This window comes from Schistocerca gregaria, unplaced genomic scaffold (genome assembly GCF_023897955.1).
Source record: "Schistocerca gregaria isolate iqSchGreg1 unplaced genomic scaffold, iqSchGreg1.2 ptg000507l, whole genome shotgun sequence".
Classification (NCBI taxonomy): domain Eukaryota; kingdom Metazoa; phylum Arthropoda; class Insecta; order Orthoptera; family Acrididae; genus Schistocerca; species Schistocerca gregaria.
The window spans coordinates 166,035-192,597 of record NW_026061910.1 but is presented as its reverse complement, the minus strand read 5'-3'; the positions used below and the strand labels follow the sequence as shown (position 1 = coordinate 192,597).

At 51.8% G+C, this 26,563-nt stretch overlaps 19 non-coding genes across 19 annotated transcripts; all 19 read left to right on the top strand.

The window, feature by feature from the left end:
• Positions 1–318: 318 nt before the first annotated feature.
• Positions 319–437, top strand: LOC126313868 (5S ribosomal RNA). The gene has a single exon (XR_007555475.1). It is a non-coding gene; the product is annotated as a 5S ribosomal RNA (ribosomal RNA).
• A 1,282-nt stretch (positions 438–1,719) lies between these two features.
• Positions 1,720–1,838, top strand: LOC126313866 (5S ribosomal RNA). The gene has a single exon (XR_007555473.1). It is a non-coding gene; the product is annotated as a 5S ribosomal RNA (ribosomal RNA).
• Positions 1,839–3,120: 1,282 nt separating this feature from the next.
• On the top strand, positions 3,121–3,239 carry LOC126313865 (5S ribosomal RNA). The gene has a single exon (XR_007555472.1). It is a non-coding gene; the product is annotated as a 5S ribosomal RNA (ribosomal RNA).
• Positions 3,240–4,521: 1,282 nt separating this feature from the next.
• Positions 4,522–4,640, top strand: LOC126313863 (5S ribosomal RNA). The gene has a single exon (XR_007555471.1). It is a non-coding gene; the product is annotated as a 5S ribosomal RNA (ribosomal RNA).
• A 1,282-nt stretch (positions 4,641–5,922) lies between these two features.
• Positions 5,923–6,041, top strand: LOC126313862 (5S ribosomal RNA). Its single transcript, XR_007555470.1, has one exon. It is a non-coding gene; the product is annotated as a 5S ribosomal RNA (ribosomal RNA).
• A 1,282-nt stretch (positions 6,042–7,323) lies between these two features.
• Positions 7,324–7,442, top strand: LOC126313861 (5S ribosomal RNA). Its single transcript, XR_007555469.1, has one exon. It is a non-coding gene; the product is annotated as a 5S ribosomal RNA (ribosomal RNA).
• Positions 7,443–8,724: 1,282 nt separating this feature from the next.
• Positions 8,725–8,843, top strand: LOC126313860 (5S ribosomal RNA). Its single transcript, XR_007555468.1, has one exon. It is a non-coding gene; the product is annotated as a 5S ribosomal RNA (ribosomal RNA).
• Positions 8,844–10,125: 1,282 nt separating this feature from the next.
• Positions 10,126–10,244, top strand: LOC126313859 (5S ribosomal RNA). Its single transcript, XR_007555467.1, has one exon. It is a non-coding gene; the product is annotated as a 5S ribosomal RNA (ribosomal RNA).
• Positions 10,245–11,526: 1,282 nt separating this feature from the next.
• On the top strand, positions 11,527–11,645 carry LOC126313858 (5S ribosomal RNA). The gene has a single exon (XR_007555466.1). It is a non-coding gene; the product is annotated as a 5S ribosomal RNA (ribosomal RNA).
• A 1,282-nt stretch (positions 11,646–12,927) lies between these two features.
• LOC126313857 (5S ribosomal RNA) lies at positions 12,928–13,046 on the top strand. Its single transcript, XR_007555465.1, has one exon. It is a non-coding gene; the product is annotated as a 5S ribosomal RNA (ribosomal RNA).
• A 1,282-nt stretch (positions 13,047–14,328) lies between these two features.
• Positions 14,329–14,447, top strand: LOC126313856 (5S ribosomal RNA). Its single transcript, XR_007555464.1, has one exon. It is a non-coding gene; the product is annotated as a 5S ribosomal RNA (ribosomal RNA).
• Positions 14,448–15,729: 1,282 nt separating this feature from the next.
• LOC126313854 (5S ribosomal RNA) lies at positions 15,730–15,848 on the top strand. Its single transcript, XR_007555462.1, has one exon. It is a non-coding gene; the product is annotated as a 5S ribosomal RNA (ribosomal RNA).
• A 1,282-nt stretch (positions 15,849–17,130) lies between these two features.
• On the top strand, positions 17,131–17,249 carry LOC126313851 (5S ribosomal RNA). Its single transcript, XR_007555461.1, has one exon. It is a non-coding gene; the product is annotated as a 5S ribosomal RNA (ribosomal RNA).
• A 1,282-nt stretch (positions 17,250–18,531) lies between these two features.
• Positions 18,532–18,650, top strand: LOC126313850 (5S ribosomal RNA). The gene has a single exon (XR_007555460.1). It is a non-coding gene; the product is annotated as a 5S ribosomal RNA (ribosomal RNA).
• A 1,282-nt stretch (positions 18,651–19,932) lies between these two features.
• Positions 19,933–20,051, top strand: LOC126313849 (5S ribosomal RNA). Its single transcript, XR_007555459.1, has one exon. It is a non-coding gene; the product is annotated as a 5S ribosomal RNA (ribosomal RNA).
• Positions 20,052–21,333: 1,282 nt separating this feature from the next.
• Positions 21,334–21,452, top strand: LOC126313848 (5S ribosomal RNA). Its single transcript, XR_007555458.1, has one exon. It is a non-coding gene; the product is annotated as a 5S ribosomal RNA (ribosomal RNA).
• Positions 21,453–22,734: 1,282 nt separating this feature from the next.
• On the top strand, positions 22,735–22,853 carry LOC126313847 (5S ribosomal RNA). Its single transcript, XR_007555457.1, has one exon. It is a non-coding gene; the product is annotated as a 5S ribosomal RNA (ribosomal RNA).
• Positions 22,854–24,135: 1,282 nt separating this feature from the next.
• Positions 24,136–24,254, top strand: LOC126313846 (5S ribosomal RNA). Its single transcript, XR_007555456.1, has one exon. It is a non-coding gene; the product is annotated as a 5S ribosomal RNA (ribosomal RNA).
• A 1,282-nt stretch (positions 24,255–25,536) lies between these two features.
• On the top strand, positions 25,537–25,655 carry LOC126313893 (5S ribosomal RNA). The gene has a single exon (XR_007555498.1). It is a non-coding gene; the product is annotated as a 5S ribosomal RNA (ribosomal RNA).
• The last annotated feature ends 908 nt before the right edge of the window (positions 25,656–26,563 follow it).

The window sequence follows — 26,563 nt, the reverse complement described above, 5'->3', positions numbered from 1 at the left end:
CTTCTCTCGGTCCAGCAGGACACTGCCACACCCCGCGCAGTCCACCCGCCGCCCGGCCGCGCGCAATCCCTGCGACGGACAACAATAACAAGGTGCGTCTCCCGCGAGTGTCGGAGGCCGCACGAACCAAACGAATGACAGGCGGTGCAACGAGCAGCTGTGTTGTGCGTCTGACCCACGTGGCGGCGCGCCGCACTGCGCGTCGCCTTCGAGGTGGAAGGACGTGCTTTGCGTCAAATGTGCCACCGAAAATGGCGATTGCGTGTATTGGGAGGAGAGGCGAAGCCTGCTTGTGCCGTGCGGCTACAGTATAAGGACGCCAACGGCCATACCATGTTGAATACACCGGTTCTCGTCCGATCACCGAAGTTAAGCAACATCGGGCCCGGTTAGTACTTGGATGGGTGACCGCCTGGGAACACCGGGTGCTGTTGGCTCCCTCTCTTCTTTTAAATTTTATGTCACTACACCTGCCAGCCCTCTTTTCATACAAACTCTCAGGTGCGACGAAGATGCTTCCACAAGCATTTTAAACTACTGTATTAAACGTAAGATGCGAAATTACAGTAATGAACTCAGTTTGTACAAGAATGCGCGGAGGAAGAGTGCTAGGAACTCGTTGAAAATAACGAAACACTGCGAATCGACAGATGTGCTCTTGAAATGCGTCAGAGCCTACTGTTTTGTAGGAGCGCTAAATTCCAAAAACTAACTACATTAAAAAAAACCTGTTCCCGTCCGACCACCGAAGATAAGCAACAACGTTTATATTCGGATCGGCGACCGCCTGGGAACTCTGGCTGTCTTCATTTCTTGCTTTCTTGTCGCTACCCCTGCCAGCCGTTTTTTCATGCTACCTTTCTCATGCGACAAAGATGCTTCCATACTGATTTTAAACTATCGTAAGATACGATATTAAGGAACTCAGTTTGAAAAGAGTGCGCCAAGGAAGACTTGCAAAGAGTCTCTGGAAATAACAAAACAGTATGAAGTGACAGAAATGTTGTGAAATACGTCAGGGCATATTGTTTTGTAGCAGTGCACAACGGCAAATTTGTAAACAAAAATTTACCTTTCGTCGCTACAAGAGATGGATACTTTGTCGAAAAGCCTGTGTCTTGTGTGCATGTTTTCGCACCTTTCCACGGCACGGCGCGGCACAGAGCTGCTCTGGTAGCTCCGAACGGCCGCACACGTCGCCTCGGACACGCCGGTTCGGCCCGCGCCCATCTCGCAGATGTTCCTCGTGCTTGTGCTGTCATATGGACCGCGACCCGAGCGGCAGCGAGCGGCAGTCGAGCAAAGTCGGGACAAGTCGGGACGGAAGGTGACAGCCGATTATGCACCGTGCGAATTACGCAAATATCTAGAAGCGCGACGCGTGTCAGGCAGGTGAGAACGCTTCTCTCGGTCCAGCAGGACACTGCCACACCCCGCGCAGTCCACCCGCCGCCCGGCCGCGCGCAATCCCTGCGACGGACAACAATAACAAGGTGCGTCTCCCGCGAGTGTCGGAGGCCGCACGAACCAAACGAATGACAGGCGGTGCAACGAGCAGCTGTGTTGTGCGTCTGACCCACGTGGCGGCGCGCCGCACTGCGCGTCGCCTTCGAGGTGGAAGGACGTGCTTTGCGTCAAATGTGCCACCGAAAATGGCGATTGCGTGTATTGGGAGGAGAGGCGAAGCCTGCTTGTGCCGTGCGGCTACAGTATAAGGACGCCAACGGCCATACCATGTTGAATACACCGGTTCTCGTCCGATCACCGAAGTTAAGCAACATCGGGCCCGGTTAGTACTTGGATGGGTGACCGCCTGGGAACACCGGGTGCTGTTGGCTCCCTCTCTTCTTTTAAATTTTATGTCACTACACCTGCCAGCCCTCTTTTCATACAAACTCTCAGGTGCGACGAAGATGCTTCCACAAGCATTTTAAACTACTGTATTAAACGTAAGATGCGAAATTACAGTAATGAACTCAGTTTGTACAAGAATGCGCGGAGGAAGAGTGCTAGGAACTCGTTGAAAATAACGAAACACTGCGAATCGACAGATGTGCTCTTGAAATGCGTCAGAGCCTACTGTTTTGTAGGAGCGCTAAATTCCAAAAACTAACTACATTAAAAAAAACCTGTTCCCGTCCGACCACCGAAGATAAGCAACAACGTTTATATTCGGATCGGCGACCGCCTGGGAACTCTGGCTGTCTTCATTTCTTGCTTTCTTGTCGCTACCCCTGCCAGCCGTTTTTTCATGCTACCTTTCTCATGCGACAAAGATGCTTCCATACTGATTTTAAACTATCGTAAGATACGATATTAAGGAACTCAGTTTGAAAAGAGTGCGCCAAGGAAGACTTGCAAAGAGTCTCTGGAAATAACAAAACAGTATGAAGTGACAGAAATGTTGTGAAATACGTCAGGGCATATTGTTTTGTAGCAGTGCACAACGGCAAATTTGTAAACAAAAATTTACCTTTCGTCGCTACAAGAGATGGATACTTTGTCGAAAAGCCTGTGTCTTGTGTGCATGCTTTCGCACCTTTCCACGGCACGGCGCGGCACAGAGCTGCTCTGGTAGCTCCGAACGGCCGCACACGTCGCCTCGGACACGCCGGTTCGGCCCGCGCCCATCTCGCAGATGTTCCTCGTGCTTGTGCTGTCACATGGACCGCGACCCGAGCGGCAGCGAGCGGCAGTCGAGCAAAGTCGGGACAAGTCGGGACGGAAGGTGACAGCCGATTATGCACCGTGCGAATTACGCAAATATCTAGAAGCGCGACGCGTGTCAGGCAGGTGAGAACGCTTCTCTCGGTCCAGCAGGACACTGCCACACCCCGCGCAGTCCACCCGCCGCCCGGCCGCGCGCAATCCCTGCGACGGACAACAATAACAAGGTGCGTCTCCCGCGAGTGTCGGAGGCCGCACGAACCAAACGAATGACAGGCGGTGCAACGAGCAGCTGTGTTGTGCGTCTGACCCACGTGGCGGCGCGCCGCACTGCGCGTCGCCTTCGAGGTGGAAGGACGTGCTTTGCGTCAAATGTGCCACCGAAAATGGCGATTGCGTGTATTGGGAGGAGAGGCGAAGCCTGCTTGTGCCGTGCGGCTACAGTATAAGGACGCCAACGGCCATACCATGTTGAATACACCGGTTCTCGTCCGATCACCGAAGTTAAGCAACATCGGGCCCGGTTAGTACTTGGATGGGTGACCGCCTGGGAACACCGGGTGCTGTTGGCTCCCTCTCTTCTTTTAAATTTTATGTCACTACACCTGCCAGCCCTCTTTTCATACAAACTCTCAGGTGCGACGAAGATGCTTCCACAAGCATTTTAAACTACTGTATTAAACGTAAGATGCGAAATTACAGTAATGAACTCAGTTTGTACAAGAATGCGCGGAGGAAGAGTGCTAGGAACTCGTTGAAAATAACGAAACACTGCGAATCGACAGATGTGCTCTTGAAATGCGTCAGAGCCTACTGTTTTGTAGGAGCGCTAAATTCCAAAAACTAACTACATTAAAAAAAACCTGTTCCCGTCCGACCACCGAAGATAAGCAACAACGTTTATATTCGGATCGGCGACCGCCTGGGAACTCTGGCTGTCTTCATTTCTTGCTTTCTTGTCGCTACCCCTGCCAGCCGTTTTTTCATGCTACCTTTCTCATGCGACAAAGATGCTTCCATACTGATTTTAAACTATCGTAAGATACGATATTAAGGAACTCAGTTTGAAAAGAGTGCGCCAAGGAAGACTTGCAAAGAGTCTCTGGAAATAACAAAACAGTATGAAGTGACAGAAATGTTGTGAAATACGTCAGGGCATATTGTTTTGTAGCAGTGCACAACGGCAAATTTGTAAACAAAAATTTACCTTTCGTCGCTACAAGAGATGGATACTTTGTCGAAAAGCCTGTGTCTTGTGTGCATGTTTTCGCACCTTTCCACGGCACGGCGCGGCACAGAGCTGCTCTGGTAGCTCCGAACGGCCGCACACGTCGCCTCGGACACGCCGGTTCGGCCCGCGCCCATCTCGCAGATGTTCCTCGTGCTTGTGCTGTCATATGGACCGCGACCCGAGCGGCAGCGAGCGGCAGTCGAGCAAAGTCGGGACAAGTCGGGACGGAAGGTGACAGCCGATTATGCACCGTGCGAATTACGCAAATATCTAGAAGCGCGACGCGTGTCAGGCAGGTGAGAACGCTTCTCTCGGTCCAGCAGGACACTGCCACACCCCGCGCAGTCCACCCGCCGCCCGGCCGCGCGCAATCCCTGCGACGGACAACAATAACAAGGTGCGTCTCCCGCGAGTGTCGGAGGCCGCACGAACCAAACGAATGACAGGCGGTGCAACGAGCAGCTGTGTTGTGCGTCTGACCCACGTGGCGGCGCGCCGCACTGCGCGTCGCCTTCGAGGTGGAAGGACGTGCTTTGCGTCAAATGTGCCACCGAAAATGGCGATTGCGTGTATTGGGAGGAGAGGCGAAGCCTTCTTGTGCCGTGCGGCTACAGTATAAGGACGCCAACGGCCATACCATGTTGAATACACCGGTTCTCGTCCGATCACCGAAGTTAAGCAACATCGGGCCCGGTTAGTACTTGGATGGGTGACCGCCTGGGAACACCGGGTGCTGTTGGCTCCCTCTCTTCTTTTAAATTTTATGTCACTACACCTGCCAGCCCTCTTTTCATACAAACTCTCAGGTGCGACGAAGATGCTTCCACAAGCATTTTAAACTACTGTATTAAACGTAAGATGCGAAATTACAGTAATGAACTCAGTTTGTACAAGAATGCGCGGAGGAAGAGTGCTAGGAACTCGTTGAAAATAACGAAACACTGCGAATCGACAGATGTGCTCTTGAAATGCGTCAGAGCCTACTGTTTTGTAGGAGCGCTAAATTCCAAAAACTAACTACATTAAAAAAAACCTGTTCCCGTCCGACCACCGAAGATAAGCAACAACGTTTATATTCGGATCGGCGACCGCCTGGGAACTCTGGCTGTCTTCATTTCTTGCTTTCTTGTCGCTACCCCTGCCAGCCGTTTTTTCATGCTACCTTTCTCATGTGACAAAGATGCTTCCATACTGATTTTAAACTATCGTAAGATACGATATTAAGGAACTCAGTTTGAAAAGAGTGCGCCAAGGAAGACTTGCAAAGAGTCTCTGGAAATAACAAAACAGTATGAAGTGACAGAAATGTTGTGAAATACGTCAGGGCATATTGTTTTGTAGCAGTGCACAACGGCAAATTTGTAAACAAAAATTTACCTTTCGTCGCTACAAGAGATGGATACTTTGTCGAAAAGCCTGTGTCTTGTGTGCATGTTTTCGCACCTTTCCACGGCACGGCGCGGCACAGAGCTGCTCTGGTAGCTCCGAACGGCCGCACACGTCGCCTCGGACACGCCGGTTCGGCCCGCGCCCATCTCGCAGATGTTCCTCGTGCTTGTGCTGTCATATGGACCGCGACCCGAGCGGCAGCGAGCGGCAGTCGAGCAAAGTCGGGACAAGTCGGGACGGAAGGTGACAGCCGATTATGCACCGTGCGAATTACGCAAATATCTAGAAGCGCGACGCGTGTCAGGCAGGTGAGAACGCTTCTCTCGGTCCAGCAGGACACTGCCACACCCCGCGCAGTCCACCCGCCGCCCGGCCGCGCGCAATCCCTGCGACGGACAACAATAACAAGGTGCGTCTCCCGCGAGTGTCGGAGGCCGCACGAACCAAACGAATGACAGGCGGTGCAACGAGCAGCTGTGTTGTGCGTCTGACCCACGTGGCGGCGCGCCGCACTGCGCGTCGCCTTCGAGGTGGAAGGACGTGCTTTGCGTCAAATGTGCCACCGAAAATGGCGATTGCGTGTATTGGGAGGAGAGGCGAAGCCTTCTTGTGCCGTGCGGCTACAGTATAAGGACGCCAACGGCCATACCATGTTGAATACACCGGTTCTCGTCCGATCACCGAAGTTAAGCAACATCGGGCCCGGTTAGTACTTGGATGGGTGACCGCCTGGGAACACCGGGTGCTGTTGGCTCCCTCTCTTCTTTTAAATTTTATGTCACTACACCTGCCAGCCCTCTTTTCATACAAACTCTCAGGTGCGACGAAGATGCTTCCACAAGCATTTTAAACTACTGTATTAAACGTAAGATGCGAAATTACAGTAATGAACTCAGTTTGTACAAGAATGCGCGGAGGAAGAGTGCTAGGAACTCGTTGAAAATAACGAAACACTGCGAATCGACAGATGTGCTCTTGAAATGCGTCAGAGCCTACTGTTTTGTAGGAGCGCTAAATTCCAAAAACTAACTACATTAAAAAAAACCTGTTCCCGTCCGACCACCGAAGATAAGCAACAACGTTTATATTCGGATCGGCGACCGCCTGGGAACTCTGGCTGTCTTCATTTCTTGCTTTCTTGTCGCTACCCCTGCCAGCCGTTTTTTCATGCTACCTTTCTCATGTGACAAAGATGCTTCCATACTGATTTTAAACTATCGTAAGATACGATATTAAGGAACTCAGTTTGAAAAGAGTGCGCCAAGGAAGACTTGCAAAGAGTCTCTGGAAATAACAAAACAGTATGAAGTGACAGAAATGTTGTGAAATACGTCAGGGCATATTGTTTTGTAGCAGTGCACAACGGCAAATTTGTAAACAAAAATTTACCTTTCGTCGCTACAAGAGATGGATACTTTGTCGAAAAGCCTGTGTCTTGTGTGCATGTTTTCGCACCTTTCCACGGCACGGCGCGGCACAGAGCTGCTCTGGTAGCTCCGAACGGCCGCACACGTGGCCTCGGACACGCCGGTTCGGCCCGCGCCCATCTCGCAGATGTTCCTCGTGCTTGTGCTGTCATATGGACCGCGACCCGAGCGGCAGCGAGCGGCAGTCGAGCAAAGTCGGGACAAGTCGGGACGGAAGGTGACAGCCGATTATGCACCGTGCGAATTACGCAAATATCTAGAAGCGCGACGCGTGTCAGGCAGGTGAGAACGCTTCTCTCGGTCCAGCAGGACACTGCCACACCCCGCGCAGTCCACCCGCCGCCCGGCCGCGCGCAATCCCTGCGACGGACAACAATAACAAGGTGCGTCTCCCGCGAGTGTCGGAGGCCGCACGAACCAAACGAATGACAGGCGGTGCAACGAGCAGCTGTGTTGTGCGTCTGACCCACGTGGCGGCGCGCCGCACTGCGCGTCGCCTTCGAGGTGGAAGGACGTGCTTTGCGTCAAATGTGCCACCGAAAATGGCGATTGCGTGTATTGGGAGGAGAGGCGAAGCCTTCTTGTGCCGTGCGGCTACAGTATAAGTACGCCAACGGCCATACCATGTTGAATACACCGGTTCTCGTCCGATCACCGAAGTTAAGCAACATCGGGCCCGGTTAGTACTTGGATGGGTGACCGCCTGGGAACACCGGGTGCTGTTGGCTCCCTCTCTTCTTTTAAATTTTATGTCACTACACCTGCCAGCCCTCTTTTCATACAAACTCTCAGGTGCGACGAAGATGCTTCCACAAGCATTTTAAACTACTGTATTAAACGTAAGATGCGAAATTACAGTAATGAACTCAGTTTGTACAAGAATGCGCGGAGGAAGAGTGCTAGGAACTCGTTGAAAATAACGAAACACTGCGAATCGACAGATGTGCTCTTGAAATGCGTCAGAGCCTACTGTTTTGTAGGAGCGCTAAATTCCAAAAACTAACTACATTAAAAAAAACCTGTTCCCGTCCGACCACCGAAGATAAGCAACAACGTTTATATTCGGATCGGCGACCGCCTGGGAACTCTGGCTGTCTTCATTTCTTGCTTTCTTGTCGCTACCCCTGCCAGCCGTTTTTTCATGCTACCTTTCTCATGTGACAAAGATGCTTCCATACTGATTTTAAACTATCGTAAGATACGATATTAAGGAACTCAGTTTGAAAAGAGTGCGCCAAGGAAGACTTGCAAAGAGTCTCTGGAAATAACAAAACAGTATGAAGTGACAGAAATGTTGTGAAATACGTCAGGGCATATTGTTTTGTAGCAGTGCACAACGGCAAATTTGTAAACAAAAATTTACCTTTCGTCGCTACAAGAGATGGATACTTTGTCGAAAAGCCTGTGTCTTGTGTGCATGTTTTCGCACCTTTCCACGGCACGGCGCGGCACAGAGCTGCTCTGGTAGCTCCGAACGGCCGCACACGTCGCCTCGGACACGCCGGTTCGGCCCGCGCCCATCTCGCAGATGTTCCTCGTGCTTGTGCTGTCATATGGACCGCGACCCGAGCGGCAGCGAGCGGCAGTCGAGCAAAGTCGGGACAAGTCGGGACGGAAGGTGACAGCCGATTATGCACCGTGCGAATTACGCAAATATCTAGAAGCGCGACGCGTGTCAGGCAGGTGAGAACGCTTCTCTCGGTCCAGCAGGACACTGCCACACCCCGCGCAGTCCACCCGCCGCCCGGCCGCGCGCAATCCCTGCGACGGACAACAATAACAAGGTGCGTCTCCCGCGAGTGTCGGAGGCCGCACGAACCAAACGAATGACAGGCGGTGCAACGAGCAGCTGTGTTGTGCGTCTGACCCACGTGGCGGCGCGCCGCACTGCGCGTCGCCTTCGAGGTGGAAGGACGTGCTTTGCGTCAAATGTGCCACCGAAAATGGCGATTGCGTGTATTGGGAGGAGAGGCGAAGCCTTCTTGTGCCGTGCGGCTACAGTATAAGGACGCCAACGGCCATACCATGTTGAATACACCGGTTCTCGTCCGATCACCGAAGTTAAGCAACATCGGGCCCGGTTAGTACTTGGATGGGTGACCGCCTGGGAACACCGGGTGCTGTTGGCTCCCTCTGTTCTTTTAAATTTTATGTCACTACACCTGCCAGCCCTCTTTTCATACAAACTCTCAGGTGCGACGAAGATGCTTCCACAAGCATTTTAAACTACTGTATTAAACGTAAGATGCGAAATTACAGTAATGAACTCAGTTTGTACAAGAATGCGCGGAGGAAGAGTGCTAGGAACTCGTTGAAAATAACGAAACACTGCGAATCGACAGATGTGCTCTTGAAATGCGTCAGAGCCTACTGTTTTGTAGGAGCGCTAAATTCCAAAAACTAACTACATTAAAAAAAACCTGTTCCCGTCCGACCACCGAAGATAAGCAACAACGTTTATATTCGGATCGGCGACCGCCTGGGAACTCTGGCTGTCTTCATTTCTTGCTTTCTTGTCGCTACCCCTGCCAGCCGTTTTTTCATGCTACCTTTCTCATGTGACAAAGATGCTTCCATACTGATTTTAAACTATCGTAAGATACGATATTAAGGAACTCAGTTTGAAAAGAGTGCGCCAAGGAAGACTTGCAAAGAGTCTCTGGAAATAACAAAACAGTATGAAGTGACAGAAATGTTGTGAAATACGTCAGGGCATATTGTTTTGTAGCAGTGCACAACGGCAAATTTGTAAACAAAAATTTACCTTTCGTCGCTACAAGAGATGGATACTTTGTCGAAAAGCCTGTGTCTTGTGTGCATGTTTTCGCACCTTTCCACGGCACGGCGCGGCACAGAGCTGCTCTGGTAGCTCCGAACGGCCGCACACGTCGCCTCGGACACGCCGGTTCGGCCCGCGCCCATCTCGCAGATGTTCCTCGTGCTTGTGCTGTCATATGGACCGCGACCCGAGCGGCAGCGAGCGGCAGTCGAGCAAAGTCGGGACAAGTCGGGACGGAAGGTGACAGCCGATTATGCACCGTGCGAATTACGCAAATATCTAGAAGCGCGACGCGTGTCAGGCAGGTGAGAACGCTTCTCTCGGTCCAGCAGGACACTGCCACACCCCGCGCAGTCCACCCGCCGCCCGGCCGCGCGCAATCCCTGCGACGGACAACAATAACAAGGTGCGTCTCCCGCGAGTGTCGGAGGCCGCACGAACCAAACGAATGACAGGCGGTGCAACGAGCAGCTGTGTTGTGCGTCTGACCCACGTGGCGGCGCGCCGCACTGCGCGTCGCCTTCGAGGTGGAAGGACGTGCTTTGCGTCAAATGTGCCACCGAAAATGGCGATTGCGTGTATTGGGAGGAGAGGCGAAGCCTTCTTGTGCCGTGCGGCTACAGTATAAGGACGCCAACGGCCATACCATGTTGAATACACCGGTTCTCGTCCGATCACCGAAGTTAAGCAACATCGGGCCCGGTTAGTACTTGGATGGGTGACCGCCTGGGAACACCGGGTGCTGTTGGCTCCCTCTCTTCTTTTAAATTTTATGTCACTACACCTGCCAGCCCTCTTTTCATACAAACTCTCAGGTGCGACGAAGATGCTTCCACAAGCATTTTAAACTACTGTATTAAACGTAAGATGCGAAATTACAGTAATGAACTCAGTTTGTACAAGAATGCGCGGAGGAAGAGTGCTAGGAACTCGTTGAAAATAACGAAACACTGCGAATCGACAGATGTGCTCTTGAAATGCGTCAGAGCCTACTGTTTTGTAGGAGCGCTAAATTCCAAAAACTAACTACATTAAAAAAAACCTGTTCCCGTCCGACCACCGAAGATAAGCAACAACGTTTATATTCGGATCGGCGACCGCCTGGGAACTCTGGCTGTCTTCATTTCTTGCTTTCTTGTCGCTACCCCTGCCAGCCGTTTTTTCATGCTACCTTTCTCATGTGACAAAGATGCTTCCATACTGATTTTAAACTATCGTAAGATACGATATTAAGGAACTCAGTTTGAAAAGAGTGCGCCAAGGAAGACTTGCAAAGAGTCTCTGGAAATAACAAAACAGTATGAAGTGACAGAAATGTTGTGAAATACGTCAGGGCATATTGTTTTGTAGCAGTGCATAACGGCAAATTTGTAAACAAAAATTTACCTTTCGTCGCTACAAGAGATGGATACTTTGTCGAAAAGCCTGTGTCTTGTGTGCATGTTTTCGCACCTTTCCACGGCACGGCGCGGCACAGAGCTGCTCTGGTAGCTCCGAACGGCCGCACACGTCGCCTCGGACACGCCGGTTCGGCCCGCGCCCATCTCGCAGATGTTCCTCGTGCTTGTGCTGTCATATGGACCGCGACCCGAGCGGCAGCGAGCGGCAGTCGAGCAAAGTCGGGACAAGTCGGGACGGAAGGTGACAGCCGATTATGCACCGTGCGAATTACGCAAATATCTAGAAGCGCGACGCGTGTCAGGCAGGTGAGAACGCTTCTCTCGGTCCAGCAGGACACTGCCACACCCCGCGCAGTCCACCCGCCGCCCGGCCGCGCGCAATCCCTGCGACGGACAACAATAACAAGGTGCGTCTCCCGCGAGTGTCGGAGGCCGCACGAACCAAACGAATGACAGGCGGTGCAACGAGCAGCTGTGTTGTGCGTCTGACCCACGTGGCGGCGCGCCGCACTGCGCGTCGCCTTCGAGGTGGAAGGACGTGCTTTGCGTCAAATGTGCCACCGAAAATGGCGATTGCGTGTATTGGGAGGAGAGGCGAAGCCTTCTTGTGCCGTGCGGCTACAGTATAAGGACGCCAACGGCCATACCATGTTGAATACACCGGTTCTCGTCCGATCACCGAAGTTAAGCAACATCGGGCCCGGTTAGTACTTGGATGGGTGACCGCCTGGGAACACCGGGTGCTGTTGGCTCCCTCTCTTCTTTTAAATTTTATGTCACTACACCTGCCAGCCCTCTTTTCATACAAACTCTCAGGTGCGACGAAGATGCTTCCACAAGCATTTTAAACTACTGTATTAAACGTAAGATGCGAAATTACAGTAATGAACTCAGTTTGTACAAGAATGCGCGGAGGAAGAGTGCTAGGAACTCGTTGAAAATAACGAAACACTGCGAATCGACAGATGTGCTCTTGAAATGCGTCAGAGCCTACTGTTTTGTAGGAGCGCTAAATTCCAAAAACTAACTACATTAAAAAAAACCTGTTCCCGTCCGACCACCGAAGATAAGCAACAACGTTTATATTCGGATCGGCGACCGCCTGGGAACTCTGGCTGTCTTCATTTCTTGCTTTCTTGTCGCTACCCCTGCCAGCCGTTTTTTCATGCTACCTTTCTCATGCGACAAAGATGCTTCCATACTGATTTTAAACTATCGTAAGATACGATATTAAGGAACTCAGTTTGAAAAGAGTGCGCCAAGGAAGACTTGCAAAGAGTCTCTGGAAATAACAAAACAGTATGAAGTGACAGAAATGTTGTGAAATACGTCAGGGCATATTGTTTTGTAGCAGTGCACAACGGCAAATTTGTAAACAAAAATTTACCTTTCGTCGCTACAAGAGATGGATACTTTGTCGAAAAGCCTGTGTCTTGTGTGCATGTTTTCGCACCTTTCCACGGCACGGCGCGGCACAGAGCTGCTCTGGTAGCTCCGAACGGCCGCACACGTCGCCTCGGACACGCCGGTTCGGCCCGCGCCCATCTCGCAGATGTTCCTCGTGCTTGTGCTGTCATATGGACCGCGACCCGAGCGGCAGCGAGCGGCAGTCGAGCAAAGTCGGGACAAGTCGGGACGGAAGGTGACAGCCGATTATGCACCGTGCGAATTACGCAAATATCTAGAAGCGCGACGCGTGTCAGGCAGGTGAGAACGCTTCTCTCGGTCCAGCAGGACACTGCCACACCCCGCGCAGTCCACCCGCCGCCCGGCCGCGCGCAATCCCTGCGACGGACAACAATAACAAGGTGCGTCTCCCGCGAGTGTCGGAGGCCGCACGAACCAAACGAATGACAGGCGGTGCAACGAGCAGCTGTGTTGTGCGTCTGACCCACGTGGCGGCGCGCCGCACTGCGCGTCGCCTTCGAGGTGGAAGGACGTGCTTTGCGTCAAATGTGCCACCGAAAATGGCGATTGCGTGTATTGGGAGGAGAGGCGAAGCCTTCTTGTGCCGTGCGGCTACAGTATAAGGACGCCAACGGCCATACCATGTTGAATACACCGGTTCTCGTCCGATCACCGAAGTTAAGCAACATCGGGCCCGGTTAGTACTTGGATGGGTGACCGCCTGGGAACACCGGGTGCTGTTGGCTCCCTCTCTTCTTTTAAATTTTATGTCACTACACCTGCCAGCCCTCTTTTCATACAAACTCTCAGGTGCGACGAAGATGCTTCCACAAGCATTTTAAACTACTGTATTAAACGTAAGATGCGAAATTACAGTAATGAACTCAGTTTGTACAAGAATGCGCGGAGGAAGAGTGCTAGGAACTCGTTGAAAATAACGAAACACTGCGAATCGACAGATGTGCTCTTGAAATGCGTCAGAGCCTACTGTTTTGTAGGAGCGCTAAATTCCAAAAACTAACTACATTAAAAAAAACCTGTTCCCGTCCGACCACCGAAGATAAGCAACAACGTTTATATTCGGATCGGCGACCGCCTGGGAACTCTGGCTGTCTTCATTTCTTGCTTTCTTGTCGCTACCCCTGCCAGCCGTTTTTTCATGCTACCTTTCTCATGCGACAAAGATGCTTCCATACTGATTTTAAACTATCGTAAGATACGATATTAAGGAACTCAGTTTGAAAAGAGTGCGCCAAGGAAGACTTGCAAAGAGTCTCTGGAAATAACAAAACAGTATGAAGTGACAGAAATGTTGTGAAATACGTCAGGGCATATTGTTTTGTAGCAGTGCACAACGGCAAATTTGTAAACAAAAATTTACCTTTCGTCGCTACAAGAGATGGATACTTTGTCGAAAAGCCTGTGTCTTGTGTGCATGTTTTCGCACCTTTCCACGGCACGGCGCGGCACAGAGCTGCTCTGGTAGCTCCGAACGGCCGCACACGTCGCCTCGGACACGCCGGTTCGGCCCGCGCCCATCTCGCAGATGTTCCTCGTGCTTGTGCTGTCATATGGACCGCGACCCGAGCGGCAGCGAGCGGCAGTCGAGCAAAGTCGGGACAAGTCGGGACGGAAGGTGACAGCCGATTATGCACCGTGCGAATTACGCAAATATCTAGAAGCGCGACGCGTGTCAGGCAGGTGAGAACGCTTCTCTCGGTCCAGCAGGACACTGCCACACCCCGCGCAGTCCACCCGCCGCCCGGCCGCGCGCAATCCCTGCGACGGACAACAATAACAAGGTGCGTCTCCCGCGAGTGTCGGAGGCCGCACGAACCAAACGAATGACAGGCGGTGCAACGAGCAGCTGTGTTGTGCGTCTGACCCACGTGGCGGCGCGCCGCACTGCGCGTCGCCTTCGAGGTGGAAGGACGTGCTTTGCGTCAAATGTGCCACCGAAAATGGCGATTGCGTGTATTGGGAGGAGAGGCGAAGCCTTCTTGTGCCGTGCGGCTACAGTATAAGGACGCCAACGGCCATACCATGTTGAATACACCGGTTCTCGTCCGATCACCGAAGTTAAGCAACATCGGGCCCGGTTAGTACTTGGATGGGTGACCGCCTGGGAACACCGGGTGCTGTTGGCTCCCTCTCTTCTTTTAAATTTTATGTCACTACACCTGCCAGCCCTCTTTTCATACAAACTCTCAGGTGCGACGAAGATGCTTCCACAAGCATTTTAAACTACTGTATTAAACGTAAGATGCGAAATTACAGTAATGAACTCAGTTTGTACAAGAATGCGCGGAGGAAGAGTGCTAGGAACTCGTTGAAAATAACGAAACACTGCGAATCGACAGATGTGCTCTTGAAATGCGTCAGAGCCTACTGTTTTGTAGGAGCGCTAAATTCCAAAAACTAACTACATTAAAAAAAACCTGTTCCCGTCCGACCACCGAAGATAAGCAACAACGTTTATATTCGGATCGGCGACCGCCTGGGAACTCTGGCTGTCTTCATTTCTTGCTTTCTTGTCGCTACCCCTGCCAGCCGTTTTTTCATGCTACCTTTCTCATGCGACAAAGATGCTTCCATTCTGATTTTAAACTATCGTAAGATACGATATTAAGGAACTCAGTTTGAAAAGAGTGCGCCAAGGAAGACTTGCAAAGAGTCTCTGGAAATAACAAAACAGTATGAAGTGACAGAAATGTTGTGAAATACGTCAGGGCATATTGTTTTGTAGCAGTGCACAACGGCAAATTTGTAAACAAAAATTTACCTTTCGTCGCTACAAGAGATGGATACTTTGTCGAAAAGCCTGTGTCTTGTGTGCATGTTTTCGCACCTTTCCACGGCACGGCGCGGCACAGAGCTGCTCTGGTAGCTCCGAACGGCCGCACACGTCGCCTCGGACACGCCGGTTCGGCCCGCGCCCATCTCGCAGATGTTCCTCGTGCTTGTGCTGTCATATGGACCGCGACCCGAGCGGCAGCGAGCGGCAGTCGAGCAAAGTCGGGACAAGTCGGGACGGAAGGTGACAGCCGATTATGCACCGTGCGAATTACGCAAATATCTAGAAGCGCGACGCGTGTCAGGCAGGTGAGAACGCTTCTCTCGGTCCAGCAGGACACTGCCACACCCCGCGCAGTCCACCCGCCGCCCGGCCGCGCGCAATCCCTGCGACGGACAACAATAACAAGGTGCGTCTCCCGCGAGTGTCGGAGGCCGCACGAACCAAACGAATGACAGGCGGTGCAACGAGCAGCTGTGTTGTGCGTCTGACCCACGTGGCGGCGCGCCGCACTGCGCGTCGCCTTCGAGGTGGAAGGACGTGCTTTGCGTCAAATGTGCCACCGAAAATGGCGATTGCGTGTATTGGGAGGAGAGGCGAAGCCTTCTTGTGCCGTGCGGCTACAGTATAAGGACGCCAACGGCCATACCATGTTGAATACACCGGTTCTCGTCCGATCACCGAAGTTAAGCAACATCGGGCCCGGTTAGTACTTGGATGGGTGACCGCCTGGGAACACCGGGTGCTGTTGGCTCCCTCTCTTCTTTTAAATTTTATGGCACTACACCTGCCAGCCCTCTTTTCATACAAACTCTCAGGTGCGACGAAGATGCTTCCACAAGCATTTTAAACTACTGTATTAAACGTAAGATGCGAAATTACAGTAATGAACTCAGTTTGTACAAGAATGCGCGGAGGAAGAGTGCTAGGAACTCGTTGAAAATAACGAAACACTGCGAATCGACAGATGTGCTCTTGAAATGCGTCAGAGCCTACTGTTTTGTAGGAGCGCTAAATTCCAAAAACTAACTACATTAAAAAAAACCTGTTCCCGTCCGACCACCGAAGATAAGCAACAACGTTTATATTCGGATCGGCGACCGCCTGGGAACTCTGGCTGTCTTCATTTCTTGCTTTCTTGTCGCTACCCCTGCCAGCCGTTTTTTCATGCTACCTTTCTCATGTGACAAAGATGCTTCCATACTGATTTTAAACTATCGTAAGATACGATATTAAGGAACTCAGTTTGAAAAGAGTGCGCCAAGGAAGACTTGCAAAGAGTCTCTGGAAATAACAAAACAGTATGAAGTGACAGAAATGTTGTGAAATACGTCAGGGCATATTGTTTTGTAGCAGTGCACAACGGCAAATTTGTAAACAAAAATTTACCTTTCGTCGCTACAAGAGATGGATACTTTGTCGAAAAGCCTGTGTCTTGTGTGCATGTTTTCGCACCTTTCCACGGCACGGCGCGGCACAGAGCTGCTCTGGTAGCTCCGAACGGCCGCACACGTCGCCTCGGACACGCCGGTTCGGCCCGCGCCCATCTCGCAGATGTTCCTCGTGCTTGTGCTGTCATATGGACCGCGACCCGAGCGGCAGCGAGCGGCAGTCGAGCAAAGTCGGGACAAGTCGGGACGGAAGGTGACAGCCGATTATGCACCGTGCGAATTACGCAAATATCTAGAAGCGCGACGCGTGTCAGGCAGGTGAGAACGCTTCTCTCGGTCCAGCAGGACACTGCCACACCCCGCGCAGTCCACCCGCCGCCCGGCCGCGCGCAATCCCTGCGACGGACAACAATAACAAGGTGCGTCTCCCGCGAGTGTCGGAGGCCGCACGAACCAAACGAATGACAGGCGGTGCAACGAGCAGCTGTGTTGTGCGTCTGACCCACGTGGCGGCGCGCCGCACTGCGCGTCGCCTTCGAGGTGGAAGGACGTGCTTTGCGTCAAATGTGCCACCGAAAATGGCGATTGCGTGTATTGGGAGGAGAGGCGAAGCCTTCTTGTGCCGTGCGGCTACAGTATAAGGACGCCAACGGCCATACCATGTTGAATACACCGGTTCTCGTCCGATCACCGAAGTTAAGCAACATCGGGCCCGGTTAGTACTTGGATGGGTGACCGCCTGGGAACACCGGGTGCTGTTGGCTCCCTCTCTTCTTTTAAATTTTATGTCACTACACCTGCCAGCCCTCTTTTCATACAAACTCTCAGGTGCGACGAAGATGCTTCCACAAGCATTTTAAACTACTGTATTAAACGTAAGATGCGAAATTACAGTAATGAACTCAGTTTGTACAAGAATGCGCGGAGGAAGAGTGCTAGGAACTCGTTGAAAATAACGAAACACTGCGAATCGACAGATGTGCTCTTGAAATGCGTCAGAGCCTACTGTTTTGTAGGAGCGCTAAATTCCAAAAACTAACTACATTAAAAAAAACCTGTTCCCGTCCGACCACCGAAGATAAGCAACAACGTTTATATTCGGATCGGCGACCGCCTGGGAACTCTGGCTGTCTTCATTTCTTGCTTTCTTGTCGCTACCCCTGCCAGCCGTTTTTTCATGCTACCTTTCTCATGCGACAAAGATGCTTCCATACTGATTTTAAACTATCGTAAGATACGATATTAAGGAACTCAGTTTGAAAAGAGTGCGCCAAGGAAGACTTGCAAAGAGTCTCTGGAAATAACAAAACAGTATGAAGTGACAGAAATGTTGTGAAATACGTCAGGGCATATTGTTTTGTAGCAGTGCACAACGGCAAATTTGTAAACAAAAATTTACCTTTCGTCGCTACAAGAGATGGATACTTTGTCGAAAAGCCTGTGTCTTGTGTGCATGTTTTCGCACCTTTCCACGGCACGGCGCGGCACAGAGCTGCTCTGGTAGCTCCGAACGGCCGCACACGTCGCCTCGGACACGCCGGTTCGGCCCGCGCCCATCTCGCAGATGTTCCTCGTGCTTGTGCTGTCATATGGACCGCGACCCGAGCGGCAGCGAGCGGCAGTCGAGCAAAGTCGGGACAAGTCGGGACGGAAGGTGACAGCCGATTATGCACCGTGCGAATTACGCAAATATCTAGAAGCGCGACGCGTGTCAGGCAGGTGAGAACGCTTCTCTCGGTCCAGCAGGACACTGCCACACCCCGCGCAGTCCACCCGCCGCCCGGCCGCGCGCAATCCCTGCGACGGACAACAATAACAAGGTGCGTCTCCCGCGAGTGTCGGAGGCCGCACGAACCAAACGAATGACAGGCGGTGCAACGAGCAGCTGTGTTGTGCGTCTGACCCACGTGGCGGCGCGCCGCACTGCGCGTCGCCTTCGAGGTGGAAGGACGTGCTTTGCGTCAAATGTGCCACCGAAAATGGCGATTGCGTGTATTGGGAGGAGAGGCGAAGCCTTCTTGTGCCGTGCGGCTACAGTATAAGGACGCCAACGGCCATACCATGTTGAATACACCGGTTCTCGTCCGATCACCGAAGTTAAGCAACATCGGGCCCGGTTAGTACTTGGATGGGTGACCGCCTGGGAACACCGGGTGCTGTTGGCTCCCTCTCTTCTTTTAAATTTTATGGCACTACACCTGCCAGCCCTCTTTTCATACAAACTCTCAGGTGCGACGAAGATGCTTCCACAAGCATTTTAAACTACTGTATTAAACGTAAGATGCGAAATTACAGTAATGAACTCAGTTTGTACAAGAATGCGCGGAGGAAGAGTGCTAGGAACTCGTTGAAAATAACGAAACACTGCGAATCGACAGATGTGCTCTTGAAATGCGTCAGAGCCTACTGTTTTGTAGGAGCGCTAAATTCCAAAAACTAACTACATTAAAAGAAACCTGTTCCCGTCCGACCACCGAAGATAAGCAACAACGTTTATATTCGGATCGGCGACCGCCTGGGAACTCTGGCTGTCTTCATTTCTTGCTTTCTTGTCGCTACCCCTGCCAGCCGTTTTTTCATGCTACCTTTCTCATGTGACAAAGATGCTTCCATACTGATTTTAAACTATCGTAAGATACGATATTAAGGAACTCAGTTTGAAAAGAGTGCGCCAAGGAAGACTTGCAAAGAGTCTCTGGAAATAACAAAACAGTATGAAGTGACAGAAATGTTGTGAAATACGTCAGGGCATATTGTTTTGTAGCAGTGCACAACGGCAAATTTGTAAACAAAAATTTACCTTTCGTCGCTACAAGAGATGGATACTTTGTCGAAAAGCCTGTGTCTTGTGTGCATGTTTTCGCACCTTTCCACGGCACGGCGCGGCACAGAGCTGCTCTGGTAGCTCCGAACGGCCGCACACGTCGCCTCGGACACGCCGGTTCGGCCCGCGCCCATCTCGCAGATGTTCCTCGTGCTTGTGCTGTCATATGGACCGCGACCCGAGCGGCAGCGAGCGGCAGTCGAGCAAAGTCGGGACAAGTCGGGACGGAAGGTGACAGCCGATTATGCACCGTGCGAATTACGCAAATATCTAGAAGCGCGACGCGTGTCAGGCAGGTGAGAACGCTTCTCTCGGTCCAGCAGGACACTGCCACACCCCGCGCAGTCCACCCGCCGCCCGGCCGCGCGCAATCCCTGCGACGGACAACAATAACAAGGTGCGTCTCCCGCGAGTGTCGGAGGCCGCACGAACCAAACGAATGACAGGCGGTGCAACGAGCAGCTGTGTTGTGCGTCTGACCCACGTGGCGGCGCGCCGCACTGCGCGTCGCCTTCGAGGTGGAAGGACGTGCTTTGCGTCAAATGTGCCACCGAAAATGGCGATTGCGTGTATTGGGAGGAGAGGCGAAGCTTTCTTGTGCCGTGCGGCTACAGTATAAGGACGCCAACGGCCATACCATGTTGAATACACCGGTTCTCGTCCGATCACCGAAGTTAAGCAACATCGGGCCCGGTTAGTACTTGGATGGGTGACCGCCTGGGAACACCGGGTGCTGTTGGCTCCCTCTCTTCTTTTAAATTTTATGTCACTACACCTGCCAGCCCTCTTTTCATACAAACTCTCAGGTGCGACGAAGATGCTTCCACAAGCATTTTAAACTACTGTATTAAACGTAAGATGCGAAATTACAGTAATGAACTCAGTTTGTACAAGAATGCGCGGAGGAAGAGTGCTAGGAACTCGTTGAAAATAACGAAACACTGCGAATCGACAGATGTGCTCTTGAAATGCGTCAGAGCCTACTGTTTTGTAGGAGCGCTAAATTCCAAAAACTAACTACATTAAAAAAAACCTGTTCCCGTCCGACCACCGAAGATAAGCAACAACGTTTATATTCGGATCGGCGACCGCCTGGGAACTCTGGCTGTCTTCATTTCTTGCTTTCTTGTCGCTACCCCTGCCAGCCGTTTTTTCATGCTACCTTTCTCATGCGACAAAGATGCTTCCATACTGATTTTAAACTATCGTAAGATACGATATTAAGGAACTCAGTTTGAAAAGAGTGCGCCAAGGAAGACTTGCAAAGAGTCTCTGGAAATAACAAAACAGTATGAAGTGACAGAAATGTTGTGAAATACGTCAGGGCATATTGTTTTGTAGCAGTGCACAACGGCAAATTTGTAAACAAAAATTTACCTTTCGTCGCTACAAGAGATGGATACTTTGTCGAAAAGCCTGTGTCTTGTGTGCATGTTTTCGCACCTTTCCACGGCACGGCGCGGCACAGAGCTGCTCTGGTAGCTCCGAACGGCCGCACACGTCGCCTCGGACACGCCGGTTCGGCCCGCGCCCATCTCGCAGATGTTCCTCGTGCTTGTGCTGTCATATGGACCGCGACCCGAGCGGCAGCGAGCGGCAGTCGAGCAAAGTCGGGACAAGTCGGGACGGAAGGTGACAGCCGATTATGCACCGTGCGAATTACGCAAATATCTAGAAGCGCGACGCGTGTCAGGCAGGTGAGAACGCTTCTCTCGGTCCAGCAGGACACTGCCACACCCCGCGCAGTCCACCCGCCGCCCGGCCGCGCGCAATCCCTGCGACGGACAACAATAACAAGGTGCGTCTCCCGCGAGTGTCGGAGGCCGCACGAACCAAACGAATGACAGGCGGTGCAACGAGCAGCTGTGTTGTGCGTCTGACCCACGTGGCGGCGCGCCGCACTGCGCGTCGCCTTCGAGGTGGAAGGACGTGCTTTGCGTCAAATGTGCCACCGAAAATGGCGATTGCGTGTATTGGGAGGAGAGGCGAAGCCTTCTTGTGCCGTGCGGCTACAGTATAAGGACGCCAACGGCCATACCATGTTGAATACACCGGTTCTCGTCCGATCACCGAAGTTAAGCAACATCGGGCCCGGTTAGTACTTGGATGGGTGACCGCCTGGGAACACCGGGTGCTGTTGGCTCCCTCTCTTCTTTTAAATTTTATGTCACTACACCTGCCAGCCCTCTTTTCATACAAACTCTCAGGTGCGACGAAGATGCTTCCACAAGCATTTTAAACTACTGTATTAAACGTAAGATGCGAAATTACAGTAATGAACTCAGTTTGTACAAGAATGCGCGGAGGAAGAGTGCTAGGAACTCGTTGAAAATAACGAAACACTGCGAATCGACAGATGTGCTCTTGAAATGCGTCAGAGCCTACTGTTTTGTAGGAGCGCTAAATTCCAAAAACTAACTACATTAAAAAAAACCTGTTCCCGTCCGACCACCGAAGATAAGCAACAACGTTTATATTCGGATCGGCGACCGCCTGGGAACTCTGGCTGTCTTCATTTCTTGCTTTCTTGTCGCTACCCCTGCCAGCCGTTTTTTCATGCTACCTTTCTCATGCGACAAAGATGCTTCCATACTGATTTTAAACTATCGTAAGATACGATATTAAGGAACTCAGTTTGAAAAGAGTGCGCCAAGGAAGACTTGCAAAGAGTCTCTGGAAATAACAAAACAGTATGAAGTGACAGAAATGTTGTGAAATACGTCAGGGCATATTGTTTTGTAGCAGTGCACAACGGCAAATTTGTAAACAAAAATTTACCTTTCGTCGCTACAAGAGATGGATACTTTGTCGAAAAGCCTGTGTCTTGTGTGCATGTTTTCGCACCTTTCCACGGCACGGCGCGGCACAGAGCTGCTCTGGTAGCTCCGAACGGCCGCACACGTCGCCTCGGACACGCCGGTTCGGCCCGCGCCCATCTCGCAGATGTTCCTCGTGCTTGTGCTGTCATATGGACCGCGACCCGAGCGGCAGCGAGCGGCAGTCGAGCAAAGTCGGGACAAGTCGGGACGGAAGGTGACAGCCGATTATGCACCGTGCGAATTACGCAAATATCTAGAAGCGCGACGCGTGTCAGGCAGGTGAGAACGCTTCTCTCGGTCCAGCAGGACACTGCCACACCCCGCGCAGTCCACCCGCCGCCCGGCCGCGCGCAATCCCTGCGACGGACAACAATAACAAGGTGCGTCTCCCGCGAGTGTCGGAGGCCGCACGAACCAAACGAATGACAGGCGGTGCAACGAGCAGCTGTGTTGTGCGTCTGACCCACGTGGCGGCGCGCCGCACTGCGCGTCGCCTTCGAGGTGGAAGGACGTGCTTTGCGTCAAATGTGCCACCGAAAATGGCGATTGCGTGTATTGGGAGGAGAGGCGAAGCCTTCTTGTGCCGTGCGGCTACAGTATAAGGACGCCAACGGCCATACCATGTTGAATACACCGGTTCTCGTCCGATCACCGAAGTTAAGCAACATCGGGCCCGGTTAGTACTTGGATGGGTGACCGCCTGGGAACACCGGGTGCTGTTGGCTCCCTCTCTTCTTTTAAATTTTATGGCACTACACCTGCCAGCCCTCTTTTCATACAAACTCTCAGGTGCGACGAAGATGCTTCCACAAGCATTTTAAACTACTGTATTAAACGTAAGATGCGAAATTACAGTAATGAACTCAGTTTGTACAAGAATGCGCGGAGGAAGAGTGCTAGGAACTCGTTGAAAATAACGAAACACTGCGAATCGACAGATGTGCTCTTGAAATGCGTCAGAGCCTACTGTTTTGTAGGAGCGCTAAATTCCAAAAACTAACTACATTAAAAAAAACCTGTTCCCGTCCGACCACCGAAGATAAGCAACAACGTTTATATTCGGATCGGCGACCGCCTGGGAACTCTGGCTGTCTTCATTTCTTGCTTTCTTGTCGCTACCCCTGCCAGCCGTTTTTTCATGCTACCTTTCTCATGTGACAAAGATGCTTCCATACTGATTTTAAACTATCGTAAGATACGATATTAAGGAACTCAGTTTGAAAAGAGTGCGCCAAGGAAGACTTGCAAAGAGTCTCTGGAAATAACAAAACAGTATGAAGTGACAGAAATGTTGTGAAATACGTCAGGGCATATTGTTTTGTAGCAGTGCACAACGGCAAATTTGTAAACAAAAATTTACCTTTCGTCGCTACAAGAGATGGATACTTTGTCGAAAAGCCTGTGTCTTGTGTGCATGTTTTCGCACCTTTCCACGGCACGGCGCGGCACAGAGCTGCTCTGGTAGCTCCGAACGGCCGCACACGTCGCCTCGGACACGCCGGTTCGGCCCGCGCCCATCTCGCAGATGTTCCTCGTGCTTGTGCTGTCATATGGACCGCGACCCGAGCGGCAGCGAGCGGCAGTCGAGCAAAGTCGGGACAAGTCGGGACGGAAGGTGACAGCCGATTATGCACCGTGCGAATTACGCAAATATCTAGAAGCGCGACGCGTGTCAGGCAGGTGAGAACGCTTCTCTCGGTCCAGCAGGACACTGCCACACCCCGCGCAGTCCACCCGCCGCCCGGCCGCGCGCAATCCCTGCGACGGACAACAATAACAAGGTGCGTCTCCCGCGAGTGTCGGAGGCCGCACGAACCAAACGAATGACAGGCGGTGCAACGAGCAGCTGTGTTGTGCGTCTGACCCACGTGGCGGCGCGCCGCACTGCGCGTCGCCTTCGAGGTGGAAGGACGTGCTTTGCGTCAAATGTGCCACCGAAAATGGCGATTGCGTGTATTGGGAGGAGAGGCGAAGCCTTCTTGTGCCGTGCGGCTACAGTATAAGGACGCCAACGGCCATACCATGTTGAATACACCGGTTCTCGTCCGATCACCGAAGTTAAGCAACATCGGGCCCGGTTAGTACTTGGATGGGTGACCGCCTGGGAACACCGGGTGCTGTTGGCTCCCTCTCTTCTTTTAAATTTTATGTCACTACACCTGCCAGCCCTCTTTTCATACAAACTCTCAGGTGCGACGAAGATGCTTCCACAAGCATTTTAAACTACTGTATTAAACGTAAGATGCGAAATTACAGTAATGAACTCAGTTTGTACAAGAATGCGCGGAGGAAGAGTGCTAGGAACTCGTTGAAAATAACGAAACACTGCGAATCGACAGATGTGCTCTTGAAATGCGTCAGAGCCTACTGTTTTGTAGGAGCGCTAAATTCCAAAAACTAACTACATTAAAAAAAACCTGTTCCCGTCCGACCACCGAAGATAAGCAACAACGTTTATATTCGGATCGGCGACCGCCTGGGAACTCTGGCTGTCTTCATTTCTTGCTTTCTTGTCGCTACCCCTGCCAGCCGTTTTTTCATGCTACCTTTCTCATGCGACAAAGATGCTTCCATACTGATTTTAAACTATCGTAAGATACGATATTAAGGAACTCAGTTTGAAAAGAGTGCGCCAAGGAAGACTTGCAAAGAGTCTCTGGAAATAACAAAACAGTATGAAGTGACAGAAATGTTGTGAAATACGTCAGGGCATATTGTTTTGTAGCAGTGCACAACGGCAAATTTGTAAACAAAAATTTACCTTTCGTCGCTACAAGAGATGGATACTTTGTCGAAAAGCCTGTGTCTTGTGTGCATGTTTTCGCACCTTTCCACGGCACGGCGCGGCACAGAGCTGCTCTGGTAGCTCCGAACGGCCGCACACGTCGCCTCGGACACGCCGGTTCGGCCCGCGCCCATCTCGCAGATGTTCCTCGTGCTTGTGCTGTCATATGGACCGCGACCCGAGCGGCAGCGAGCGGCAGTCGAGCAAAGTCGGGACAAGTCGGGACGGAAGGTGACAGCCGATTATGCACCGTGCGAATTACGCAAATATCTAGAAGCGCGACGCGTGTCAGGCAGGTGAGAACGCTTCTCTCGGTCCAGCAGGACACTGCCACACCCCGCGCAGTCCACCCGCCGCCCGGCCGCGCGCAATCCCTGCGACGGACAACAATAACAAGGTGCGTCTCCCGCGAGTGTCGGAGGCCGCACGAACCAAACGAATGACAGGCGGTGCAACGAGCAGCTGTGTTGTGCGTCTGACCCACGTGGCGGCGCGCCGCACTGCGCGTCGCCTTCGAGGTGGAAGGACGTGCTTTGCGTCAAATGTGCCACCGAAAATGGCGATTGCGTGTATTGGGAGGAGAGGCGAAGCCTTCTTGTGCCGTGCGGCTACAGTATAAGGACGCCAACGGCAATACCATGTTGAATACACCGGTTCTCGTCCGATCACCGAAGTTAAGCAACATCGGGCCCGGTTAGTACTTGGATGGGTGACCGCCTGGGAACACCGGGTGCTGTTGGCTCCCTCTCTTCTTTTAAATTTTATGGCACTACACCTGCCAGCCCTCTTTTCATACAAACTCTCAGGTGCGACGAAGATGCTTCCACAAGCATTTTAAACTACTGTATTAAACGTAAGATGCGAAATTACAGTAATGAACTCAGTTTGTACAAGAATGCGCGGAGGAAGAGTGCTAGGAACTCGTTGAAAATAACGAAACACTGCGAATCGACAGATGTGCTCTTGAAATGCGTCAGAGCCTACTGTTTTGTAGGAGCGCTAAATTCCAAAAACTAACTACATTAAAAAAAACCTGTTCCCGTCCGACCACCGAAGATAAGCAACAACGTTTATATTCGGATCGGCGACCGCCTGGGAACTCTGGCTGTCTTCATTTCTTGCTTTCTTGTCGCTACCCCTGCCAGCCGTTTTTTCATGCTACCTTTCTCATGTGACAAAGATGCTTCCATACTGATTTTAAACTATCGTAAGATACGATATTAAGGAACTCAGTTTGAAAAGAGTGCGCCAAGGAAGACTTGCAAAGAGTCTCTGGAAATAACAAAACAGTATGAAGTGACAGAAATGTTGTGAAATACGTCAGGGCATATTGTTTTGTAGCAGTGCACAACGGCAAATTTGTAAACAAAAATTTACCTTTCGTCGCTACAAGAGATGGATACTTTGTCGAAAAGCCTGTGTCTTGTGTGCATGTTTTCGCACCTTTCCACGGCACGGCGCGGCACAGAGCTGCTCTGGTAGCTCCGAACGGCCGCACACGTCGCCTCGGACACGCCGGTTCGGCCCGCGCCCATCTCGCAGATGTTCCTTGTGCTTGTGCTGTCATATGGACCGCGACCCGAGCGGCAGCGAGCGGCAGTCGAGCAAAGTCGGGACAAGTCGGGACGGAAGGTGACAGCCGATTATGCA